This window comes from Pinus tabuliformis, chromosome 6 (assembly GCF_031772625.1).
Source record: "Pinus tabuliformis cultivar Carrire ecotype Pingquan chromosome 6, CPIR1, whole genome shotgun sequence".
NCBI classification, from domain to species: Eukaryota; Viridiplantae; Streptophyta; class Pinopsida; order Pinales; family Pinaceae; genus Pinus; species Pinus tabuliformis.
In genome coordinates this window covers 170,882,374-170,909,060 of record NC_142292.1, presented here as the reverse complement: position 1 = coordinate 170,909,060, position 26,687 = coordinate 170,882,374, and the positions used below count along the sequence as shown (strand labels likewise).

The 26,687-nt window shown below is 43.4% G+C and overlaps 1 protein-coding gene and 1 long non-coding RNA gene across 4 annotated transcripts in view; one reads left to right on the top strand and one right to left on the bottom strand.

Moving 5' to 3' along the window:
- LOC149257936 (uncharacterized) overlaps window positions 1–26,687 on the bottom strand; it is a 371,741-nt gene that overhangs the window by 228,982 nt on the left and 116,072 nt on the right. The gene's annotated exons all lie outside the window — the stretch shown is intronic.
- Window positions 23,190–23,464, top strand: LOC149257937 (uncharacterized). Its single transcript, XR_016256768.1, has 2 exons — window positions 23,190–23,285; window positions 23,342–23,464. It is a non-coding gene; the product is annotated as an uncharacterized LOC149257937 (long non-coding RNA).

The following is a 26,687-nucleotide window of genomic DNA, read 5'->3' as shown; positions in this document are numbered from 1 at the left end:
GGCAGCTACTCATCACCCTCTTGAGGCGCTCAAAAGCCTCCTGTGCAACCTTTATCCGCTTGAATGCTCCCTTCTTCATCAGATCCATGAGGGGTGCTGCCAATTAGGAAACCCCTTCACAAAGCTCCTGTAATAAGTGCAAATACCAAGGAAGCCCCATAGCTCTGTCACATTCCTGGGCGTAGGCCACCCCAGGATGGCTCTAATCTTCTCCCAATGCACCCGTACTCCATCCTCCCCGATCACATGTCCAAGGTATATATCTACTGCTCCTCCAGTATGCACAGCACCTCATCCAAGGGTTGGAGGTACTCCTCCCATGTCCTATTATATATCAGGACGTCATCAAAGAAAATAAGGACATATTGTCGCAACTGTTTGCAAAACACATGGTTAATGCAAGATTGAAACGTGGCTGGTGCATTGGTTAGCCCAAAGGGCATCACAAGGAACTCGAAGTGCCCGTAGTGGTAGCAGAAGGTGGTCTTTGGGATGTCTTGCTCCCTCACCCAAATCTGGTGGTACCCTGCGCGGAAGTCTATCTTAGAGAAGTACTTAGCTCCTCTAAGTTCACCCATAATCTCATTAATGCGCGGAATGGGATACATGTTGATTTGGGGTAGCATCGGATGTGATCTAGCCATGAAAATTGGTGGAGAGGCTAAAGCACATGAGATCTCCAAGACCCAGAAATGGTTTGGGGAAATTCCACCCGGTTAGAGAGATATTAAAATAATTAATATTTTTAATGGAGTTCCTAAGTCTAAACTTAGGAAAATTAAAATATTAATGGGTATTAATATAAAACTGGGTGAGAATGTTCTAAAAGACATGGATCAAGCCAAATCTAATCTTATCCATTGATTAGAGATTTAATCTCAGTTGTTGAAGAATCAAAAGAAAAAGTATAAGAGAAGGCTTGAGGGTCAGTTGGAAACACACCAAGATTGATCAGTCATTTCGATTTTCTGGAGCGGGGTTTGATGAGAAAATCCGAACAAGTGATCTGAGTTCCAACGAGGGGCAGTGAGTGCATAGCAGAGAGGCAGAAATAGTGTTGGAGGGCCAGCGCAGTGATTGAGGGGGCTGCACAGAGCTAGCAGGAGCCATGCAGAGGGCCACAGAGATTGTGCAGAGGCTAGCAGGGCCTGCGTGGGTGACGCAAAAGGCCAGGGAGCTAACGCATAGCAGTAGAGGGCTGACGCAGGGGGTTCCAGAGCTACGCAAAGGCCAGCAGGGCTGACGTAGAGCCTTAGAGGAGCATTGGAAGGATTTTCGTAGAGCAGACTTGCTGAATATCTGCTTCCGAAGAGATGTATTATTGCCAGATAGAAATCTCTGTTGGGTGAGCCAGTTTGGCACCCTCGTTGTACTCAAGAAAGATGCTTAATAATAAAACCCTCGGAACTGCTGCATTGGTTTTCCCAAGTTGGGTTTTTCCGGGGACAGTTGTCCAAAAATAACGGTGTCCCTTGTGCGTTTGTCTCAATATTTCAGTTGTTGATCTGTATATGAGTTAAGACTACATTTGTGTTTATTTTCAGTATTTGTATTTATAAATAACTTGTTAATGGAATAAACAAGTAGGAGAAATAAACCAGATAATGCAGTAGGGGTTTCTAACGTGTCAGACTTAGAATTTCAACATGGTATCAGAGCATTGCAGATCACAAGAGGACTGAAGGCATCAGCGATATCAGACATTTGCAGCAGTAGCAGTTGTCACGAATGACAGAGTTGCTCATAAGCAGAAAGCAGCAGAGAAGAAGTGATGCAAAGGGCCTGCGTCATCATTTCGAGCCAAAGAGAGGACCAGCGCAGAGGTAGAGAAAGGCAGAAGAGGCTCACGAAGAGCCACATCATCCTACTCAGCCAGGTAGGATTGACGCAGTTGGCCAGAGGAGCGATTCAGCCTTTTTCGAGATTGCACAGAGCTAAGAGGCTTAGGTTCTTCAGTTGTTGGGGCCTAGGGAGCTGTGGGCAGATTGTGGATTGGGAAGCTGGTGAGGTGTTGTTTCTGTCGAAGCAGATCATGACCTAATGGGACAAAACCAAGGTAGAGGGAACCACTGCCTTGAGGGATTTCTATCCAAGAAATCCATATCCATGTTGCAGGTGTAAAGAGGATCAGAGAGGAGCAGTTCGACAATTAGCAGAGGAGAACTTCCAGGAGGAAAGTTGAGACTTAGAGGGAGTCCAACAGAAGAGCGGAGATGGCAATGAACACACTGAGGGATCAGGACAGGTTGCATGGCGCCTCCAACTTTGTCATCTGGAAGGCTAGGATCCTGTCTGTTCTGGATAGATATCGCATCAAAGGCTTCGCCTTGAGAACCGTGGCTATCCTAGTTATTAAATTGGCAACTAAGGCCAAACTCCATGTGGGTCATCTTATTTATGGCAGCTGATATTTTTATTGGATCCCTCTCGTCGAGAGGTGTAGGATTGATCTAAAGATCATCCGATTCCAATAAGTATTTATGGAGATATGAATTTATTTTGACGCTGTAATTATTATCAAGCCGACCTGTGACTTATGTAGGCTCAAGAAGCCCAAACGTCATGTCTATTCATCCTATACGTTTTTGTTATAAATAGAAGAGGATTCGATGTTATTTGGAGACACATTCTTCATGTGAACTCCTCTCCACGTCTTGGGTTTTTGGAGAAGGGGAAGACACTAAAAGAATACGTTGGATGCCCTAGCTGCAGATGTTCTAAACACAGTCAAGAGTAGTTGTAATAGAGGGAGCCGCAGTCATAATCCCGCAGACATTGAAGACATCCACGCAGTTCCTATACAGGCAATATCTATGCATAGTATGGTAACTCCACGCTGTCCATATGTTGTAATGAAAACAATATCTATGCACAATATCGTATACACAGTTAATGAAGCCGTAACGCATATGAGAAGTATAGATAACGCAGTCGTGATGATGCCCTAATGGATAATGCAGTGATGATACCCTAATAGATAATGCAGTGATGATACCCTAATAGATAATGCAGTGATGATTGTTGAAATTTGGTACCGGAGGACAGGTGGTTCCCTTAGGCTTTGATCTTTGGCCTAGGGAAAAGTGTCCAAAAGAATTTAATTTTTCTCCTAAAGTGACTTTATAATTTTATAAAGTTAAATCTAATTTAAAAGTGACTTTAAGTGATAAAGTTATTAAGTCTAATTTTAAAGTGACTTTTATAAAGTCAATGAAAAATTAGAAAGGAAAAGTGACTTTGGAAATAAATGACTAAGTGGGTCTTTATTAAAGTGGGGTGAATTAAAAAATAGAAAGTGAGATTTAAATGAGCATTTAATCTCAACCATTGATCTAAATCTATTTCAGCCATTGGATTTAGAGATCACCCAAAAGTCACTTGGATCACCCAAAAGTCACTTGGAGTTATATTAAAGGAGGAAAAGGAGGAAAAGGTCATTCATTCTTTCATGAGCAGATTGGGAGAAGGAGAGCAAGAGAGATTTCTGAGCAGGAAGGAGAAGGAGACAGCAGCTTGGCACACATTCCAAGGCAGCAGTTGAGCAGATTTGTACAGCTAATTCAGCACATAGTGAAAGGCAGATTTTTGCACAAAAATCGAGGAGCAGTTTGCTGATTTTTCTGCACACAAAACGGAGGTCGTACAGCATTTATTGCTGTCCTGTTTGCTGTAATTTCCAGATTGCTGTGAGGCACGGGAAAGGAGATAAGTTGTAAATTTGCTTGCTGATTTTTGCTGAATAATTCTCACTGTAAAAAGACAAATTTCAGAAATAAAGAAGAGCTCTCAAACTGGTTTTCCCCAAGAGTTGTAGGGGGTTTTTCCAGGGTCAAGTTGACCAAAAATATCAGTGTTTTAATGTGTTTTAATGGCTGTTTTTAATTGCTGATTTTTAATTCTGCAATTTCCAGCATTCTGAAAAATTTCCAGAATTTGTGTTTTCAGCAATATTTATTTTTTCAGTCTGTTAAATGTATGGTTATGGGAATGGGCATTTAACTACATGGGAGAAATAAGGAGAAACTGAAAACCGGGGTGGGAAAACAGAAATTTTTACATGGTATCAGAGCTTGAGTGCTGAAGGGCAGTTTGGGACAGCAAAAGGAAAAATTGCAGTTGCTGATTTTTCACTCAGAAAATTCCAGCAAGCTGATTTTTTCATAAACAGCAGTTTTATCTTTACTACAACAGTGCTATTTTTCAGTTTTAGGACAGCAGGATGTCATTGGGATTGAGGGTGGAGGATAGGTTGGATGGGCATACAAATTACAGCGTTTGGAAGGAGAGAATGCAGAGTATCTTTGAGGAGGCAGAAGTCTGGGATATCATGGTGCATACCGCACAGAACCCTGTTGTTGTGCCCACTGATGTTACTCAGTTGGCTGAGTATAAAAAGAAGAACAATAAGGGTAAGACGCTGATTCTAGACGGAATCAAAGACCATTGCATTCCTCATGTGAGAGGAAAGAGCAATGCCCATGAGATGTGGACAGCATTGTCCAATCTCTACCAGAGTACCAATGAGAACCGGAAGATGGTCCTGAAGGAAAAGCTAAAGAACATTAAGATGGGTAATGATAGTGCAGCTGGATATCTCACAAAGATTACTAATGTGAGAGATGAGTTGGCAGCGATTGGAGAGGCCATTCCACCCACTGAGTTGGTGCGGATTGCAGTGAATGGCCTCCCCCGTTCATGGTTGAACTTTGCTGATGGGGTTTGTGCACGTGAGACCCTTCCCACATGGGAGAGGTTTTGGGATGATTGTATTCAGACAGAGATCAGGAAAGGGCAACTTGGGGCAGCCAAGCCAGTTGAGCAGGATGAGGACGTAGCACTGGTGGCAGGAGGCAAGAAAGGCAAAGGGAAGAAGCAGGCTTCCACAAGCGGTGGTGGAGGCAAAGGCAAAGGTAAAGGTAAACAGGGGAACACACAGAAGGACTATTCCAAGGTGAAGTGTTGGAATTGTCAAAAGATGGGACACTATGCAGTTGTGTGTCCGGAGAAGAAGAAGAAGAAGGGGAAGAACCAGGACGTGGCAGCTTCAGCAGAGATTGAGGACTTTGCTGGTCGTTTTGACCGAGAGTTTGCGTTCACTACATGTGAGTCCTCTAGTGCAGGATCCCCTGCCAAACAGGTTCAGAGGGAGCATGCTTTTCCCTCGATTAGCGGAGCATCTACAGGTATCTGGTATGTGGACAGTGGGGCTTCACGTCACATGACAGGAGTCCGTGAGTACTTCTCAGAGCTTTCAGAGAGTGGTATTGATATTGAGGTAGTACTCGGTGATGACAGAGTTGTTAGAGCAGTCGGGGTGGGGACAGTGACATTTCAGAGGGAGTCCAAACCTCCCTTGAAAGTGTCAGAGGTTCTTTATGTGCCAGGGATGAGGAAGAACCTCATATCCGTCTCAGCTTTGGAGGACAGAGGATATGAGGTACTGTTCAGGGGAGGACAAGTGTTGATGTATCCCAGGGGCGCTCCAGCTGATTCAGCTAGAGTGATAGGTGTACGCCATGCAAAGGTGTACAAGTTTGCATTTCAGCCCCTTTTGGCATTGAGCAGTAGTACCGACAGCAGAGCTAGCAATTCTGAGCTGTGTGAGATTTGGCACCGCAGGATGGGACATATGTATCATGGAGCCTTGAGGACATTGCGGGAGATCACTACAGGTGTGCCAGATTTCAGTACTGATCACTTTGATACTTGCAGAGGTTGTGCGATGGGCAAGTTTGCCAAATCCCCTTTTCCCAGCAGTGACAGCAGAGCGACGGGGATACTTGATTTGATTCATTCCGATGTGAGCGGTCGGATGTCTCATGTTTCCTTGAGTGGGTATGAGTACTATGTTTTATTCATTGATGATCACTCCAGGAGGACCTGGATTTATTTCTTGAAGACCAAGAGTGAGGTCTTCAAGCGGTTTCAGGAGTTCAGAGCTCTTGTGGAGACACAGACAGGCCGAAAGATCAAGTCCTTGAGGTCGGACAATGGAGGAGAGTACACCCTTGGAGAGTTTGTTGACTATTGTGCGGAGGCAGGCATTAGGAGGGAGTTCACTGTTCCTTACAACCCCCAGCAGAATGGGGTTGCGGAGAGGAAGAACAGATCCATCATAGAGGCTGCCAAAGCTATGTTACATGATCAGGGGTTGCCATTGTTCTTGTGGGCAGAGGCCTGCAACACAGCTGTTTACTTGCAGAACAGGAGTCCGCATCGTGCCTTGGGGCACATGACTCCGGAGGAGGCTTTCTCTGGGAAGAAGCCTGATCTTGGTCATCTTCATATCTTTGGATGCATTACATACTCCTATATACCCAAGGAGAAGAGGACCAAACTAGAGCCCACCGCAGAGAAGGGTATCTTTGTGGGCTACAGTGAGACCTCAAAGGCCTTTCGGATTTACATTCCTGCACAGAGGAGAGTTGTTGTCAGACGGGATGTGAAGTTCGAGGAGGACAGGGCCTTTAGGAGGTCACGGGAGTTAGAGTATCTGGATCAGCCAGACCCTCAGCAGCAGTTGAGTCAGTCGCAGGGATCCAGTGGGCAGGGATCAGGAGGATCCGGAGGTACATCTATGAGGATGTCAGGTCCGTCAGTGAGCAGTGGCTCATCGAGCCAGAGGGGTGGTGCTCCGGGCAGCATGCAGAGCAGTTCACAGAGCAGTTCACTAGGGAGTCCACTGATGGACAGTTCACACGGTACCTCAGCTTCTACAGGTTCAGGTGCAGGCAGGAGGACAGCAGACAGACAGTCAGGAGTTCAGGCTACTGATGATGATGAGGAGAAGGAGTTTCATTCTCCGGTGGAAGAAGTGCACTCTGGGAAGAGGAAGCCCAAGTGGCTTCAGGACACCTTGAGAGATGCCACATCTGTTGCTGAGCCGAAGAGGCCGGTCAGAGAGAGTAGACCACCTGAGAGGTTTTGTAGTTATATGGCGATGGTTACCAGCATCCTTGACTCTGAGCCTTCTAGCTATGAGGAGGCAGCTAGCCAGCAGGTCTGGAGAGAGGCCATGCAGGAGGAGTATTCTTCTATCATGAAGAATGATGTTTGGGAGGTGGTGCCGAGGCCTGAGGGCAAATCCGTGGTTACTTCCAGATGGCTTTACAAGGTAAAGCATGCTGCAGATGGCAGCATTGAGAAATTCAAAGCGAGGTTTGTGGCTAGAGGGTTCTCCCAGGTAGAGGGAGTTGATTATGAGGAGACCTTCGCTCCCGTGGCTCGATATACTTCGATCCGCTCCATTATATCGATAGCAGCAGAGATGGGTTGGAAGATCCACCAGATGGATGTGAAGACCGCATTTCTCAATGGCTTCATACAGGAGGAGGTGTACATTGAGCAGCCACAGGGCTTTGAGGTGCATGGGAAGGAGTCTCATGTGTGCAGATTGAAGAAGGCCCTTTATGGCCTGAAGCAAGCTCCCAGAGCTTGGTACTCCAGGATAGATGCATACTTGCAGGGGACAGTGGATTATGGTCTGGACTATAGGCAGGGAGATGGAGTGAGATTGGCAGGATACACTGATTCTGATTGGGCAGGTTGTGCTTCTGATAGGAAGAGCACTTCAGGGTGTTGTTTTGGGTTGGGTTCAGCAGTAGTGTCATGGTTCAGCCGGAAGCAGCAGTCAGTAGCACTGAGTTCAGCGGAAGCAGAGTATATGGCAGCCAGTCTAGCTAGTTGTGAGGCCATCTGGCTTCGCAAGATGTTGTTTGGCTTATTTGGTCAGCCGTTGAGACCTTCAGTGATTTACTGTGATAATCAGAGTTGCATTAAACTCACGGAGAATCCAGTATTTCATGACAGGTCAAAGCATATCGGGATCAGATATCATTTCATCAGAGACTATGTTCAGAAGGGAGCTGTGAAGCTTGAGTATATTTCCACTGATGAGCAGGTTGCAAAAATCCTTACCAAAGCCTTACCACGGGGCAAGCATGTCTACTTCAGAGACAAGATGGGTGTGGTGAGGAACACCTTCCTCGGTAAGAGGGAGTGTTGAAATTTGGTACCGGAGGACAGGTGGTTCCCTTAGGCTTTGATCTTTGGCCTAGGGAAAAGTGTCCAAAAGAATTTAATTTTTCTCCTAAAGTGACTTTATAATTTTATAAAGTTAAATCTAATTTAAAAGTGACTTTAAGTGATAAAGTTATTAAGTCTAATTTTAAAGTGACTTTTATAAAGTCAATGAAAAATTAGAAAGGAAAAGTGACTTTGGAAATAAATGACTAAGTGGGTCTTTATTAAAGTGGGGTGAATTAAAAAATAGAAAGTGAGATTTAAATGAGCATTTAATCTCAACCATTGATCTAAATCTATTTCAGCCATTGGATTTAGAGATCACCCAAAAGTCACTTGGATCACCCAAAAGTCACTTGGAGTTATATTAAAGGAGGAAAAGGAGGAAAAGGTCATTCATTCTTTCATGAGCAGATTGGGAGAAGGAGAGCAAGAGAGATTTCTGAGCAGGAAGGAGAAGGAGACAGCAGCTTGGCACACATTCCAAGGCAGCAGTTGAGCAGATTTGTACAGCTAATTCAGCACATAGTGAAAGGCAGATTTTTGCACAAAAATCGAGGAGCAGTTTGCTGATTTTTCTGCACACAAAACGGAGGTCGTACAGCATTTATTGCTGTCCTGTTTGCTGTAATTTCCAGATTGCTGTGAGGCACGGGAAAGGAGATAAGTTGTAAATTTGCTTGCTGATTTTTGCTGAATAATTCTCACTGTAAAAAGACAAATTTCAGAAATAAAGAAGAGCTCTCAAACTGGTTTTCCCCAAGAGTTGTAGGGGGTTTTTCCAGGGTCAAGTTGACCAAAAATATCAGTGTTTTAATGTGTTTTAATGGCTGTTTTTAATTGCTGATTTTTAATTCTGCAATTTCCAGCATTCTGAAAAATTTCCAGAATTTGTGTTTTCAGCAATATTTATTTTTTCAGTCTGTTAAATGTATGGTTATGGGAATGGGCATTTAACTACATGGGAGAAATAAGGAGAAACTGAAAACCGGGGTGGGAAAACAGAAATTTTTACAATGATACCCTAATAGATAACACAGTCATGAAACAAAAGGTAGCCGCAGTAACATGGTGAAGCCACAGTTGAAAGAAACGTTGTCCAAATGAAGAATCTTACCATGCTGAGCAGACAATCCATACGCTGTGATGAAGGCATATCCACGCAGCAGATGGTGACCATATCCACGCAGGCACATGAGGATATCCACGCTGCAGATAAGGATGATCCACGCAAGTAATATGGAATGCTGCCATATATCACGCAGTCACTATATCTTAGTGCGCTGGTCATATAACGCATGGAAAACACTCATACGCTATCCAGAGACTCCTTCCACGCAGCAATAGATACATATACGCAGGCAATATATATAACTCAAGCATATATATATTCAACGCAGTCACTCAGGCATATATGTATTCAACGCAGTTACGCAGGCAATATATATATAACTCAGGCATATATATATATTCAACGCAATCACTCAACCATATATATCTTCAACGCAGTCACTCAAGCATATATATATTCAACGTAGTCACTCAGGCAATATATATAACTCAGGCATATATATATTCAACGCAGTCACTCAAGCAATATATATATATATATATATATATATATATATACACGCAGTCAATATATATACACGCACAGCTTCATTCAGGCAATATATATATACGCAGTAATGAAAACAGATTACTGTAGATGACAGCATGATTGTGTAGTTTGACACTGCATGGAGGATTTCAGAACTATAGCCTAGCTGCTTTGCTAGGCTGCAAGCAGCTAAGGCTGATGACAGTGTTATAGTGTTGCAGCATGATGATGCACATGCAACATGATGACGATGATTCATACTAGCAAGGGCAGCATATGCACAGGCAGCATGATGACGATGATTCATACTAGCAGGGGTAGCATATGCACAGGAAGCATGATAGGCAGCATGATGACGATGATGCACAGGCAACATGATGACGATGATTCATACTAGTAGGGGCAGCATATGCACAGGCAGCATGATAGGCAGCATGATGATGATGATGCACAGGCAGCATGATGACGATGATGCATGAACAGCATGATGTATGGGCAGCATAGTATGATGCAGCATGATGGCGCTACACGATAAGGTGCAGCAAATGGACAAGCTGCAGCACTATGATAGGTGAAGAAGTCACCTTAGAGAATCAGTTGAAGCAATATGTCTTCAACTGATCACTGTAGATATCATAAGTCAAAGTATTGACTTCTATTGTAAATGTACTCTCTCTCTCTTTCTCTGTTGAACTTTGAAGAACATAAAAGAAGAATTGATCAAGGGTTTCCCCACACATTGTGGGGTTTGTCCTTGGCGAGCGCCACATCTTGTGTCCTCTTGTCTTGGCATGTCTTCTGCGATTTATATTTATGTTCTATCTGCAATTTATCTTAATACTAATGTGATTGCTAACTGTGAAAATTTAAATAAATTGCTCTAGCATAGAACATACCATAACTTAACATGGTATCAGAGCTGAGGTGAAGACAATTCCCAAGCAAGAGTGAAAGAGCAATCATCAAAGACAGTTGGGACAAGACAGAAGGATCAATGGGTTCCTCATAATTCACCTAGAGTAAAGTCGAAGCAGAGAATGTTATCAGAATGACGCAGTGGCCCTTATACGAAAGAGTGTCTGAATGGCAAAGATGCAGGTCATCAAGGACACGGTCGACCCTTCAAGGAAGCAAGGAACCCCAGGAATGGAAGTCAAAGGTTTTAAGGTGGCATTCGTCGATGGAAAGGTACATGTTTGAAAATAGAATTTTCAAAGATGCTTTTGAGTTCAGGGTTGTATTAAGTTACAGGAAGTCCACTGGAGATCATGTCCATTGACACATAGCACCGGAGGTCTGTGAGTCAGATGGTGACAGGGAAGCCTGAATTCAAAAGGAGCATGAAAGTACATGTCTGAGATGTACCAAAAGAAAAATCTTAAAAGGGGACCATTCCCCTCATGTAGTTAGTCCACAGGTTTGAAACAACCCGTGGAGCTTGAGATTCATAAACGGGAATCTCATGTATACAAGTGGAAGAAAGCCCTCTATGGCTTGAAAAAAAACACCCTAGGCATAGTATGAGAGCACTGATAGCTGTTTGATGAAGCTGAGATTCACTAGGAGTGAAACCGATCCAAACCATTACTCGAAGGTTGTGGATGATAGACCTCACATACTGGCACCTCATAAGGATGACCTATTTCTGACAGGTGCAGACCCTCTCATTTACAGAAGTAAGAGGGAGTTGGATTCCGAATGGGGAATGATAAACTGCAAGCCTGTGACTACCTCAAGGATATTAACTTTCAAAAAGTTATATCGTAGTGATGTCGGACCAGATTTGGGAAATGCCTCTGAGTTTCATAAACTCAATCACGTTGATGTTCTTGGTGAACTTCCGTCCGGACATATGTTTTGCAGTTATCATGGTGAGCTCATATTTGGCTGAGCCTCACTGGATTGGTGCCAAGAATTCTCTGAGATATCTTCGGGGCACAATCTCTCATGGATTGAGATACACTGCCGGAAATATGAACACTGCATGATTATTCAAATTCTGACTAGGCAGGCATTGTGGAGGATCACTGGAGCACTTCTTAGTGATGTTTCTCTTTGGATTCTGCTTCGATATCATGGATGAGCAGGAAGCAAAAGTTGATTGTTGTAAGCACCGCCGAGACTGGATACATATCCACGGGTATGATCTCGTATGACGCTGCCTGGTTATGGAAGCTCTTCAGTGAGCTGTTTGTACACATGATGAATATCACTGTGATTCTCTGTAACAACCAAAGCTGGGATTCGATTATTGAGGAATCCTGTATTCGACTATTGCTCCAGCAGATAGACATCAGATATTGCCTTATCTGGGTTATGACAAGTCGATGAGCAAGGAGGCTCCATCACATTAAGATGATGTACAGGTTGATACACTTTGTCAAAGCCCCGGGGAAAGATCAAATTTGTGGTTTTCCCGAATGACTTGGAGTCGTCAAGAAACCCTTGTACAAGGGTCCTGCATGTTGCATACATTGAGCTCTGGAAGCTCTGGGGGCTTGCGGTTCTTACTAGAGCAACGTACGACCACAGGGTGACTCACCCTCCCCTGGTGGTGCGCACTGGAACAGGATGATCCGCTCTCCTGTGTAGTAGGATGATGTGTTCTCCTATGAGGCCTAGATTGATGTGTTCTCCATGGCGATTGTAGCAGGATTGATGTGTTCTCCTGCGAGGCATGGATTGATGTGTTCTCCATGGCAATTGTAGCAGGATTGATGTGTTCTCCTGTGAGGCCTGGATTGATATGTTCTCCATGGCGATTGTAGCAGGATTGATGTGTTCTCCAATGAGGCCTGGATTGATGTGTTCTCCATGGCAATTGTAGCAGGATTGATGTGTTCTCTTGTGAGGCCTGGATTGATGTGTTCTCCATGGCGATTGTAGCAGGATTGATGTGTTCTCCTCTGAGGACGGGATTGATTAATTTCTCCTGTCGAGACATCCTACCCATGCAGTTTGGAACTCATGGGAAGTACCTCTCATCTGATCAATGAGCAGGGAATGAAGTTAGGGACCATAGTAGTACCAATGGATGCATCGTTGTATCTACCGTACTCCCTACGCTAGGATGACCTCCATTGATCTGGGATCAATGATACTGGTCTGGGACGAGTGGTAGGAGTGGTACATTCTATGACACTGACTTCGGGTCAGTTGAGACTAGTATGGGACCAGTGGTACGCACTCTGAGACTGACTTCGGGTCAGTGGAGAATGGTATGAGACATTCTCGATCAATTCTTCTTCTTCATTGTTCAGCAAAGCAGAGTTCAGCAAAGCTGAGTAGAGCTGAGCTGAGCCAGCAGAGCTGAACAGAGCTATCTGAACCAGTAGAGCAGAGCTGAGCAAAGCCAGCAGAGCTGAACAGAGCTAGCAAAACCAGCAAAGCAGAGCAGAGCCAACAGAGCTGAGCAAAGCTGGGCAGAGCAGTGCAGGGCACTGATGGCAAAGGCAATACAGTCGGACTTATGGATCAGCAGATGGAGTTCTCCCTAGTTGAGAGGGAGTGTTAAATTGGCAACTAAGGCCAAACTCAATGTGGGTCATCTTATTTATGGCAGCTGATATTTTTATTGGATCCCTCTCGTCGAGAGGTGTAGGATTGATCTAAAGATCATCTAATTCCGATAAGTATTTATGGAGGTATGAATTTATTTTGACGCTATAATTATTATCAAGCCGACCTATGACTTATGTAGGCTGAAGAAGCCCAAACGTCATGTCTATTCATCCTATACGTTTTTGGTATAAATAGAAGAGGATTTGATGTTAGTTGGAGACACATTCTTCATGTGAACTCCTCCTCTCCACGTCTTGGGTTTTTGGAGAAGGAGAAGACACTAAAAGAATACGTTGGATGCCCTAGCTGCAGATGTTCTAAACACAGTCAAGAATAGCTGTAATAGAGGGAGCCGCAGTCATAATCCCACAAACATTGAAGACATCCACGCAGTTCCTATACAGGCAATATCTACGCATAGTATGGTAACTCCACGCTGTCCATATACTGTAATGAAAACAATATCTATGCACAGTATGGTATACACAGTTAATGAAGCCGCAACGCATATGAGAAGTATAGATAACGCAGTCATGATGATGCCCTAATGGATAACGCAGTGATGATACCCTAATAGATAACGCAGTCATGAAACAAAAGGTAGCCGCAGTAACATGGTGAAGCCACAGTTGAAAGAAACGTTGTTCAAATGAATAATCTTACCACGCTGAGCAGACAATCCATACGCTGTGATGAAGGCATATCCACGCAGCAGATGGTGACCATATCCAACGCAGGCACATGAGGATATCCACGCTACAGATAAGAATGATCCACACAGGTAATATGGAATGCTGCCATATATCACGCAGTCACTATATCTTAGTGCGCTGGTCATATAACGCATGGAAAACGCTCATACGATGTCCAGAGATTCCTTCCACGTAGCAATAGATAACATATACGTAGGCAATATATATAACTCAGGCATATATATATATATATATATATATATATATATATATATATATATATATATTCAACACAGTCACTCAAGCATATATGTATTCAACGCAGTTACGCAGGCAATATATATATATATAACTCAAACATATATATATTCAACGCAGTCACTCAGCCATATATATATTCAACGCAGTCACTCAGCCATATATATATTCAACGCAATCACTCAAGCATATATGTATTCAACGCAGTCACTCATGCATATATATATATTCAACACAGTCACTCAGGCAATATATATATACATGCAGTCAATATATATACACGCACAACTTCATTCAGGCAATATATATATATATATATACGCAGTAATGAAAACGGATTACTGTAGATGACAGCATGATTGTGCAGTTTGAGACTGCATGGAGGATTTCGGAACTATAACCTAGCTGCTTTGCTAGGTTGCAAGCCATAGCAAGCAGCTAAGGCTGATGATAGTGTTATAGTGTTGCAGCATGATGATGCACAGGCAGCATGATGACGATGATTCATACTAGCAGGGGCAGCATATGCACAGGTAGCATGATAGGCAGCATGATGACGATGATGCACAGGCAGCATGATGATGATGATTCATACTAGCAGGGGCAGCATAGTATGATACAGCATGATGGCGCTACACGGTAAGGTGCAGCGAATGGACAAGGTGTAGCACGATGATAGGTGAAGAAGTCACCTTAGAGAATCAGTTGAAGCAATATATCTTCAATTGATCTTTGTAGATATCATAAGTCAAAGCATTGACTTCTATTGTAAATGTACTCTCTCTTTCTCTATTGAACTTTGAAGAACATAAAAGAAGAATTGATCAAGGGTTTCCCCACACATTGTGGGGTTTGTCCCCGGCTAGCGCCACATCTTGTGTCCTCTTGTCTTGGCATGTTTTCTGCGATTTATTTTTATGTTCTATCTGCAGTTTATCTTAATACTGATGTGATTGCTAACTGTGAAAATTTAAATAAATTGATCTAGCATAGAACATACCATAACTTAACACCAGTCAACCCAGTTGATAATGAAAGGTATGAGGATGCAATCGCCAAGGCAAAGTGCATTAACCTTGACGGGGTCAAGGATCATGTAGTACAACATATTGTTGATAAAAACGCGGCAAAGGATATGTCGGATACCTTGACGATGTTGTATCAAGGCACTTCTGTGGAGAGGAAGATGCTACTGGTGAATCAGTTGTGGCCGTATCAAATGCAGAAGTGGGAGCAGATAGATCTATACCTTAGCAGGTTGCAAGAGATTCAGGACCAACTTACTTCCATAGGGGCCACACCGGATCAGGAGTTCATGATGAGGACCGCCCTGAATGCAGTCTCCGAGGATTCGGAGACATTTATCCAAAGCATTTTGGGCAGAGCTACTCTTCCAGGATGGGAAGAGATGTGGGCAGCTCTTCACCAAGAAGAGATCAGACAACTGACCAAGGCGAGAAGTAGCAGCAAAGGAGGTCGAATCAAGAAAGAGGAGGAGTATGCAGCTCTGGCATCTGTGGGACAGCAGGAGAAGAGGAAGAAGAAGGACATCTCCAAGGTGAAATGCTTCCATTGTGGGGAGCTTGGTCATTATGCAACCCAGTGTCCCAAGAAGAAGAATAAGGGAGAGGCTTCTGACTCCAAGGCAGCTCCGGCTAAAGCGGAGAAAGAAGCCGAGACAAATGATGACTGTGCCATGAGTGCTCATGCACCTCTAGAGAAGAGGTAGGGAGACATCAAGGTGTAGTCAGGAGGACTACAGAAGATGAGGGGCAGGATCCTTAAGGTACACAAAATCTTGGATCATATCCGGCTACAAGAGCCCCAAGAGAGACAGTAGCAGGATGACGGATGTCGGTAGAAGCAAGATGCGCATGGAGCGACAGGGCAATGCCAGAGTGCAGTTGTCTGTAGAAGCGCAATGAGGGTTGCAGCAGTGCGAGAGGCACAGAGATGGTTGTAGTAGTGCAAAGAGGCACAGAGGGGGTTGCAGCAGTGCGAGAGGCACAGAGGTGTTGCAGCAACATAGAGGCAGCAGAGGGAGCTTCAGCATCAGGAGGCTTCTAGCATGACAAGGATGTCAGTGGTTGAATAGATCAGTTACATACTTCGCAGTAACTAAGTTGCAGTGCAACAATTAGCAGTGGTAGTGCTATGGGTAGCATGATGAGAGAGAGATTCAGTGCAGATGTAGTGTTGGGAGGAAGGACCAGCAGCAGCACGGATGCAAAGGGACTTGCAATACAAATGTAGCAGTGGTAGTGGCAGAGCCATGGGCAGCAGTGCAGAGGATGTTGGGCAGCAGGCCAAGCATCAGCATAGGTACCAGTGTCGAATGACTAGGGTGATGTTCAGTAGTGGAGCATTACTAGAGCACATTCCTCGCTAAGAGGGAGTGTTGATTTGGGGTAGCATCGGATGTGCTCTAGCCATGAAAATTGGTGGAGAAGCTAAAGCACATGAGATCTCCAAGACCCAGAAATGGTTTGGGGAAATTCCACTCGGTTAGAGAGATATTAAAATAATTAATATTTTTTATGGAGTTCCTAAGTCTAAACTTAGGAAAATTAAAAAGAATGTTCTAAAAGACATGGATCAAGCCAAATCTAATCTTAGCCGTTGATTAGAGATTTAATCTCGGCCGTTGAAGACTCAACAGAAAAAGTATAAGAGGAGGCTTGAGGGTCAGTTGGAGACACGCCAAGATTGATCGGTTAATTTGATTTTCTGGAGCGGGGTTTACTGAGAAAATTCGAACAAGTGACCTGAGTTGCAACAAGGGGCAGTAAGTGCATAGCAGAGAGGCAGAGATAGTGTCGGAGGGCCAGCACAGTGATTGAGGGGGCTACGCAGAGCTAGCAGGAGCCACGTAGAGGGCCAGAGAGACTGCGCAGAGGCTAGCAAGGCCTGCGTGGGTGACGCAGAAGGCCAAGGAGCTGACGCATAGCAACAGAGGGCTGACGCAGGGGGTTCCAGATCTACGCAGAGGCCAGCAGGGCTAATGCAGAGCCTCAGAGAAGCGTTGGAAGGATTTTCATGGAGCATACTTGCTGAATATCTGCTTCCAAAGAAAGGTATTACTGCCAGATAGAAATCTCTGATGGGTGAGCCAGTTCGGCACCCCAATTGTACTCAAGAAAGTTGCTTAATAATAAATAACTCGTTAATGGAATAAATGATCCAAAATGGATCTTGGATAGACTTCTAAGTCTAAAGTGTTCCTCACAGAGGAAAATGAAAGTCTAAGGATGCTCCTGGAAATAGTCCCATTGCGTAGATATTTTCATTTTGAATCTACTGCAACTTGAATGGGCTAAAACGGACTACGGATGATGAAGTTATCACAAAAATAAGGTTGCCTTTGTTCCTTTGAAAAGGAGGCAAATTCTTCCAAAAATGGGCTAAAGGCCTTATAAAGGAAAATTGCATCGGAAGGGTTAAGCGGAGGACTTAAGGCAAGGGCGGAAGGAACCCCTGACTACGACCTCTAACTTATTGCATCGGAGTCAGGCCTTTGCCCAATATCGGGACCCCAGGCATAGCGACATGCGACTAGGGGATATGCGATTGCGATATCGGCGTCAGCGGATCGGCATAGGCGTATGCCATGGTATAAGGGAAGAACCCCTGGGCCGTAGCGAATGCGATATGCCGATGCGATATGTCAAGATGCGATATCGACCGTTGGATCGGGTGCACAGATCAACAGTCCAAATTCAATCGGTGGTTGGGAGATCAGTGGTCCCCGACTATGTCACAGGGTTCGGCGAACCTGAAGGTTTAGGTTCGAAATTCGGCGAACCTGAAAAAAATTTGAAATTCGTTCAAGTTCGCCGAACCTGAAAGTCGAACCTGAACGAATTCGAACCTAATCGAACCTTAAAATTCGAACCTGAAAAATCGAACCTGTACGTATTTTAACGCGAATTTCAACGGTTTTTTTTAAGGTTCGATGGTTTTTTTGGCAGTTTTATCGAACATCTGCATCTGCATGCTCAGATTTTCTGCATGATTTGAATAATGGATCGATTTTTACCTATGAACATTCATGCACTACAGCTGAAATCGAGGAACTATCTTTTTTGAAGTTCCTATGAAATTTACCATCAGGCCAAAAGCCATCATGACTCCCGCATTCGATGTGCAGCGAATGCTACAAAATTATCTTACTGAGAAACGCCTTTGGTGCATACCTGAAATGATGTGACATTCCTACAGTAAACTCCGCTGAATCTATTGGTATAGCAATGATGGATATCCATATTAAATGGAAAATCAACACTTGTACTAAATTGTTTTCAAATCGGTTTTGGCTCATTGTTCTCTATGTCACACGGTTCAAGTTCGAATTCGAGTTCGGCAACGATTAAGTTCGATTCGAATTCGAATTTTCCGATCAGATTCAAATGAGGTTCGGCATTAGGTTCGACTATACATATTTTTCAATATATATATATATATATATGACAAAATAATAGAAAATTCAAAATCGACCCATAAACACATGAATACAAATATGTCTGCATTTTTGTTGGCAATGGCATATTAAGATTCGAGTTTAAATAAATGATAAAATAGTGAAATTCAAATATAAATAAAAATGGGTGAATCATACCACTGCTCAGTTCTATGTTTATTACCAGACTTTTCAATATTTATATCAGACCTTTAATTAGTTTAGCAGTCCTCCAAATTTTAATAAAATGCCAAACAATGTACTAAGTTAAAGTTTGAACAATGGGTGAATCATACCACTGCTTAGTGCTATGTTTATTACCAGACTTTTCAGTATTTATATCAGACCTTTAATTAGTTTAGCAGTCCTCCAAATTTTAATAAAATGCCAAACAATGTACTAAGCAGTGTTGAAAATATCGGTATCCGGAAAATATCGGCGAGGGTCCAGAAAATATCTTATCGGCAATATCGGCGAAAATATCGGCAAAATATCGGCAAATATCGGCAAGCATAAAAAATATTTTTTTTCAAATTTTTAAAAATAGCCGATATTTTGCCGATATTTTCAAAATATCGCGATATTTTGCCGATATTTTCCGATATTTGGCGATATTTTGAAAATATCGCGATACTATCAAAACAGAAAATATCGCGATATTTTCTCGGCGATATATCGTTTTGCCGAAAATATCGCGATATTTTCGAATATCGCCGATATTATCAACAGTGGTACTAAGTTAAAGTTTGAAAAATGCAAATAACCTTCCAAACTTTAACTTAGTACATTGTTTGGCATTTTATTAAAATTTGGAGGACTGCTAAACTAATTAAAGGTCTGATATAAATACTGAAAAGTCTGGTAATAAGCATAGCACTGAGCAGTGGTATGATTCACCCATTTTTATTTTTATTTGAATTTCACTATTTTATCATTTATTTAAATTCAACAGTGGCCTAAAAACTAATCAGTCGTCATCTTATATAATTGGAAGGTTATTTGCGTTGTTCAAACTTTAACTTAGTACATTGTTTGGCATTTTTATCAAAATTTGGAGAACTGCTAAACTAATTAAAGGTCTGATATAAATACTGAAAACTCTGGTAATAAACATAGCACTAAGCAGTGGTATGATTCACCCATTGTTCAAACTTTAACTTAGTACATTGTTTGGCATTTTATTAAAATTTGGAGGACTACTAAACTAATTAAAGGTCTGATATAAATACTGAAAAGTCTGGTAATAAACATAGCATTGAGCAGTGGTATGATTCACCCATTTTTATTTTTATTTGAATTTCACTATTTTATCATTTATTTAAATTCGAATCTTAATATGCCATTGCCAACAAAAATGCAGACATATTTGTATTCATGTGTTTATGGATCGATTTTGAATTTTCTATTATTTTGTCATATATAGATATATATAAATATATTATATATATATTGAAAAATATGTATAGTTGAACCTAATGCCGAACCTCATTCGAACTTGATCGGAAAATTCAAATTCGAATCGAACTTAATCGTTGTCGAACTCGAATTTGAACTCGAACCGTGTGACATAGATCCCCGATACAAAGGGCCATTGTGATAGCGAAATGCGATGCAATATCGACTGTCCGATCAAGGAGCAGATCAACGGTCAGTTCTTGATCGGCGATCCTCGATGCCAGGGCCAATGCGATTGCGATTGCGATAAGCGATAAAGCGCGGACTCGATGGGATTTAAAGACCCGATTGCATAAAATTTGAAATCCGGTTTTTCGGGATTTTTGTGTATTCCCGTGTATTGAGGTTTTTAGACCTCTCGCCTATGCGATTGCGATATGCCGATGAAAGGCGGACCCGATAGGGTTTATAGGGGCGATTTCATAGAATTTGAAGTCCGGATTTCGCGCCTGATAGTGTATTTCTGGTAAAACTCTGTGTATTGGAATTTGTTCCATTTTCGGGTTTTCGCCTAAAGGAAGGCCCCGATTCCTTTGTAACTGCCCCTGATCATTGTGCCACGCTGCAAGCGGGTGTTTTATAGACAATGATGCGTTTGTAACGCAGAGAGAGCCACAGAGCCAGATGGCCAGTCGAAGAGACAAGGAGTAGAAGAAGCCGCAGAGCCGCAGAGGAATGATTACGCACAGAGAAACGGACAGGAAGCCACAGAGCCGAAAGAATGCCTCAAAGAAGCCAGAGAGCTCAATTGACGAGGTAGCTGGAAGCGCAGGCAACTGAGGTTGTTTTTGGAGTCACTTGGAGGTTGAGCGAAAAACCAGAGAGATGAAAGTTGCTGAAAAGGGTCACTGGAAGGTTGCCGAAGAGTTGCTTGGAGGTCAAGCGAATTACAGAGGCACGCAGAGGCCGAGAGAGAGCCAGAGAGCCAGAGCCAGAGCCGAGAGCCAAAGCCAGAGCCAGAGCCAAAGCCAGAGCAAAAGCCAAAGCCGAGAGCCAGAGCCGAGAGCCAAAGCCAGAGCCAGAGCCAAAGCCAGAGCAAAAGCCAAAGCCGAGAGCCAGAGCCAGAGCCAGAGCCAGAGCCAGAGCCAGAGCCAGAGCTGAGAGCTGAGAGCCGAGCGCCAGAGCTAGAAAGCCTGAGAGCTTCAGAGCCAAGGATAAGATGGTGTTCTTAGCCCATTGTGTTCTGTGTAAACCAGTGGAGTTGAGCGTCGAGCTTGTAAAAGAACTTATGCCATAATCCCAGAGAGCCTAGTTGAGTTGACTAGAGCTCACGGAGACGTAGCCCAAGAGCTTTGGGTGAACTCCTAATTAAATTTTTGTGTTATGCGTTTGTTATTTGTTGCACTGTTTTATTGTTACATGTATTTACATATCAGCATAAGTAACAGAACTCAAAGCACATAAACAGTTCAAAAACAAACATAAGCATACACCTATTTTCAAGCATTATTAATTCCGCAATTGGTTAATCATAAGGTCTTGGAAATATTTAACCTTTGGAAGTGGGAGATGTTGGAAATACTGAGGGGGGGTGAATCAGTATTTCTTACAATTTTTATTCTAGCGATTGCCAAAAGCATATATAGATATGTATATGTGTACACAGAACACAAAAACTAGCAGCTGGAATAAATGCTTTTATTAAAAACTCAAGAGAGTACAATGAAATAAATACAATATAAATAAATATCTGACTGTGGATAGTTGCCAAGCTCCAACTTGGACTTCAGTGAGGCTCCAACCTCCAGAGCACCAACTCTATTTTGCAGTGGTTCTGCACTTAGGAGCACCTACCCCTAATGACTTTAGTCTTGTTCAATTCTGAGGCTCCAACCTCTTGGGCTCCAACCCAATCTTAGTATCAACTGTTTTGCTGCAGTTTACTACACCCAACCCTGCTGAGCTTCTGCCTTTCTCCAATTCTCCTGCTTCTCTGGTCTCTCCTGCCTCTTGCCTGTTCTTCAGCTTCCTCTCTTACAGATTATGCATATATTGGCAACACTTCACCTTGTGTTTCTGTTTTTATGTGTTTCAGGCACCTCTGACTGATCATTTCCACTTTCCATCGCCTTTTTGGCTTCCTCCTTGGTCGTTGTAGATTCCTCTGAGCTGTTCGAGTTCACTGATACTCCATGGACACGTAAACTCAAAGAAATCATTGTTACATGTTACACCGTAACAGCGTTCATTTTACCAATCATTATTCACAGACTTATTACTTCACGGAAACCATATAAACGAGGCTACAGAGCCTGACCACTGAGTACCAACCCTTGAAGGCTTCTCTTTGCAATCACTGCATCCTCCTCTTTCCTGAAGTTTATGAAAGCATAGCTACGGGCAGAATACACAGTGATATTTTCTATTTCCCCAAATCTGGAGAATTGCTCCGCCAATGCAGTTTCTGAGACATGCTGAGATACATTGCCAACCCAAAGGTTTCGAGAGGCCTGAATTGTGTCACTTTCTGTTTTCTGAGCTCCAAAAAAAAAGATGACTTTTTTCCATCAAAACGAGGACCATTGTACTCTATCCTTTGCAAAGGGTGTCCCCCATTTTACTCCAACGCCGCTCTTTTGATCCCTCGAGTTTGCAAACATGTTGAATCCTGCAGCGATTCCAACCCGCGGCGTCTCTGGCGACAAGAGAAATCTTTGACGTTAAAAATTTGCACAAATGGCACTGAAAAATCGGAAAAACGAAAGGAGAAACATCCTTTTGCCCCCACCGTTTCTGTTTAATTCAAAAAACCCACGTATTCGCGCCTATATTAGCCTCTGCCGCATTCGCTACCGCAGTCGTTGATCGTCGCAATCCAACGGTCACAGTCCTTTTTCCCACACGTTAAACATCGTGCATATTGCTCGCCATCTGACCGTCCGTCGCACGATCGGACGGCAGTCGCAAGCCCCGATCGCGCAACCTGCATACGCGTTAACCTGCGGGGGCGGCGGTTTTCATCTACCACGCGTCGTATTTTGATTGGATCGCTGGCCCTTGTACGTATACCACCGAACCCCGGTGGGTGGTGCGGGGAATACCGCTTACCGCCTACCTGTACGTCTCCCGCGCATTATCGTCTGCGCATCTTTCACGTGCGACGACCGTTGGATCCGCTGCTCTTTGATCCGACGGCTCACATTCACTCTTCTCGCTATCTTGCACCGTCACGGCCGTCGTTGAAAGATTTTTGCTCTGAAAGGCCGAAATCGTCGCGGCATTTCTTAGACTTGATGGGAGGGTTTTGTCTGCTAATCTTTTTACGATCAGTCGGCCCGCCATTGTACTTGATGGGAGGGTTTTGTCTGCTAATCTTTTTACGATCAGTCGGCCCGCCATTGTTGTGCTTCAAACAGAATCAGTAAACAGATAGCTTAGCTTATGGATCTTGGAAATGACACAAGTAGCAAGGTATATTCGTCTCCATCTGCTCCGATGGCTCTGTGTTCTCCTCTTCTTCGGCTCTGTCTGCTCCTCTCGTCTCTATCTGCTCCTCGAATATTTCCATATTGACATCAATGACAATCTGTGTCCAACAGGAGAGGTTCTTGTAAGCCGACAAGAAGCCTTTAATGCCCCATTTTCAGATCAATAAACAAGTAGGAGAAATAAACCAGATAATGCAATAGGGGTTTCTAACGTGTCAGACTTAGAAATTTCAACAATACATGTTCTTCAGTGTCCTTTTGTTGAGGGCCCGGTAATCTATGCACATACGAAGGGTCCCATCCTTCTTCTTCACCAGTACAACTGAAGAAGCGAAGGGACTCAAACTAGGCCTAATGTGCCCCAACCTCAACAGCTCCTATATTTCCCTCTCAATCTCATCCCAATATGCCTTGGGATGCCTGTAGGGAGTGGTGATTACTGCATGAACCCCCTCCTCCAGCTCAATGGTGTGCTTGAATCCTCTGTTTGGCGGCCTGCCAGGTGGAATCTCTCCAAATATTGCTTGATGCTTCTCCAAGAAATATGTTTGAATATGTCTGCTATGTTGGTCCCCCTGTCTCAGAAATCCTCAACTCTATAGCCCAAGTGATGTCACCATGTCTCAAGTCGGCCTCCATCCTATAAACTGACATTGTTTGGGGTGGATATGAGTGCATCCCTCTCAACAATACCCTCTTCCAATCCAGACCCATGAACTCCATCTCTAACTTCTTCCAATCGGTAGTGACTCGCCCGAGAGAATATAACCACTGGAAACCCATCACCACATTGGTGTCAGGAACGTCAACTACAAAGAAGTGATCTGTCACAGAGTAGTTCCCCATGGTCACGGTCAAACTGGTAATGTATCTGGTGCACTGCATGGTCTGGTCTCCTGGCACCAAAATTGAAAACCCCTTAAAGGACTCTGTATGAATGCCTCTGTGCTCAACCAACTGTGCATCTATGAAATTGTGTGTAGCCCCACTGTCCACCAAGATTGGTACGTGTTACCCCTGGACTGTCCCTCTGATCTGTAATGTCAAGTACTTCAGAACTCCCTGAAGTGAAGCGACAACCCCACTGGTGGGCAAGAATGCTCCTCCACCAAGTGGGGTTGGTGGTCCACCTCCTCCAGTACCCTGATGTCCACAATCTCCAATATTTGGCTCTTGCTTTGTCTCCTCTTCCTCTGGCCACTGTCTAAAAACACCTCGATATAGTGAGCCTTGCCCTTGGTGCACCGGTGCCCTGATGCCCATGGCTCCTGGCAAGTGAAGCATAGCTTCCTCTTGAGGTCTATCCTGGTCTCATCATCCAATTGTCCTTTCCTTTTCCACTCCTTCTAAGGAGGTCCGATATCCTTCCCCTTCTGAGGGAAAGTGGGTAAGGGTTTAGTAGGTGTTGGGGCTCTCGTTTTTGGAACAACATCTAGCATATCCCGTGCTCAGTTAATGGCATCGTGTATTGACACCAACTTGTATGCTCGCACCTTCACAACCTTCACAAATAAAAATTGCGGAAATAAAATAGCGCTGGAACTGAGAAATGCTAGCACACCATAAAAAATTAACACCGTTATTTTTGGACGATGACCACAGAAAAACCTAATTTGGGAAAACCAGTGCAGCAGATGAGGGTTTTATTATTATGCAACAGTAAAAATATGAGTGCAATCTATGGATGTCAAACTGGCAATCCAAACAGCATGTAAATCTGGCCAAAATTATTTAAGAGAAATTACCGTTCTTCGACAAGCAACCTCGGTACAACTTCCTTCAAAAAACTCGACCTTCTAGACCCTCTGCATCAGCCTCTACGCTACTCTGCGCAAACCCTATGACGTCAAGCCTCTAAACTGCATCTGATGAAGTCGTTTTGTCTATATCTACTAAGGAAATCGCTTCTCCGGCACTATGGTCCCTCTACCTGGCCTCTGGAATTGAAAATGAATTTCTCTACAGCAAAATCAAATTGTTGTTGAAGTGGTTGCGCAGTCCTCTACGTTGCCTCTTTGGGAATAATTTGGCCTCCTTGCTACTACCTCTCCGGATCTGGAAAACTTCCTCTAGATCACTGTCTCTGCCCCTCACTGACCCTGCTTCGATATCTTGCTCTCCAGCAACTGTTGCTGCTTTCTGGAAATCGATCTACCAAGAAAATCAAACTACAAAAGTGTCTTCTACAAGTGCCCACCGATTTCCTCTTATAATCCATTGTTGGAGCACCAACAGCCAAGATTAAACCTTAATGAATGGCTAGGATCATCTAGGAGTCGATCTGTGTAAGTTTTTGGATGATTATCAGCTTATCTCAATTAATATTGATTAATTAACCATATTCCCCAAGTTTGGACTTAGGAAATATTTAAAAACCGGCTAATAATCTAATTGAGACACTTCTAGGTGGAACTTACAAAAATAGTTTATGAGTCTTGGAGAACTCATGTATTCTAGCCTCTCCGCCAAATTTCGTGGCTAGAACACATCTGATGCTACAGAAACTAACAAAAAGTGAGGTGGAATGACTAGACTTGGACTTGCTAAAGCAAACACACAATACCCAGGTGAAAATGTCGAATTCCCCACTGTAAATCGTTGAATTTGGTTATGCGTTCTACTATGGAAATTTCTACAACAACTGTTGGAGGCAACCTGTGATTTGATCCCTCCAAACACCTCCAAAAATTTTGAAAAAAATAGTGTTGAGCTCCTTAGCACCAGTCCAGCAAAACCCAGAAATATTTTGGGCTAATTACAACCTACCAGAATTACCCAAAATTAGTGTGTTTCTCCTCCAACAACGGGCCCAACGCCCAATTCGGAAATTGTTGTTAAATCTCTGCTCCAATTCCCTCCAACTAGCTTGAAATTTCCTGCAATATTTCTTTCGAGAAGGAAGTGAGACTCCAGCTCACAAACCCCTCCAACTCTAGGTGATTTCTTTACTGCAAACTATACCTAGAAAATGCCTACACAGGCCATAGGAAGACAAATTCGTCCCACACTAAAGCAAGGGTCTCTAGCCCTAAAAATCACTCAAAAATTACGCCCTCCCACAAGGAAAATTCCTGTAAATTCTTGAGGGGAATTCCCCTAGAATCTCCTGCCCCCAAGCACCACATCTTTTGCTCCTACGTCCCCAAGAAAATTGCGCAAAGGCTAAACCAGAGACAAATAAGTTCCCAACAGTTGAGTTTATGCTCTCCAATCAG